This window comes from Budorcas taxicolor, chromosome 1 (genome assembly GCF_023091745.1).
Source record: "Budorcas taxicolor isolate Tak-1 chromosome 1, Takin1.1, whole genome shotgun sequence".
Taxonomy (NCBI): Eukaryota; Metazoa; Chordata; class Mammalia; order Artiodactyla; family Bovidae; genus Budorcas; species Budorcas taxicolor.
The window spans coordinates 40,042,565-40,043,186 of NC_068910.1; the positions used below are offsets into that span (position 1 = coordinate 40,042,565).

Genomic DNA, 622 nt, shown 5'->3' on the forward strand with positions numbered 1-622 from the left:
CTTAGCGACCTCATGGACTGCAGCCTACCAGGCTCCTCCATCCATGGGATTTTCCAGGCAAGAGTACTGGAGTGGTGTGCCATTGCCTTGAGGTGAGGTGAAGTCGCTCAGTTGTGTCCAACTCTTTGCAACCCCATGGACTATAACCTACTAGGCTTCTCCGTCCATGGGATTCTCCAGGCAAGAATACTGGAGTGGATTGCCATTTCTTTCTCCAAGGGATTTTCCCGACCCAGGGATCGAACCCGGGTCTTCTGCATTGGAGGCAGACGCTTTAACCTCTGAGCCATCAGGGAAGATAGTCAAATTCAGAGAGTTAGAAAGTAGATGCCAGGGGCTGGGGGGAGGTGGGGCAGGTGACTGAGTAGTTACTGCATAATCGAAATAGAGTTTCATTTTAGGAAGGTGAAAAATCTGAGAGATGGATGATCATGAGAGTTCTACAACTATGTGAATGTACCTAGTGCCACAGAACTGAACAGTTAAATATGGTTAAGATAGTATGTTGTCTATTATGTGACTTCTATCACAGTAAAAAAAAAAAAAAATTAAAGATTCCCTGATGGCCATGCTTGGTATTAAGATTACAAAAATTGACCAAGATGTAGTCTCCGCCCTCAGA

General features: G+C 45.2%; 1 non-coding gene across 1 annotated transcript; it reads right to left on the bottom strand.

Annotated features, from left to right (window-relative positions):
- Window positions 1-223: 223 nt before the first annotated feature.
- TRNAW-CCA (transfer RNA tryptophan (anticodon CCA)) lies at window positions 224-296 on the bottom strand. The gene has a single exon. It is a non-coding gene; the product is annotated as a tRNA-Trp (tRNA).
- Between the last annotated feature and the right edge of the window lie 326 nt (window positions 297-622).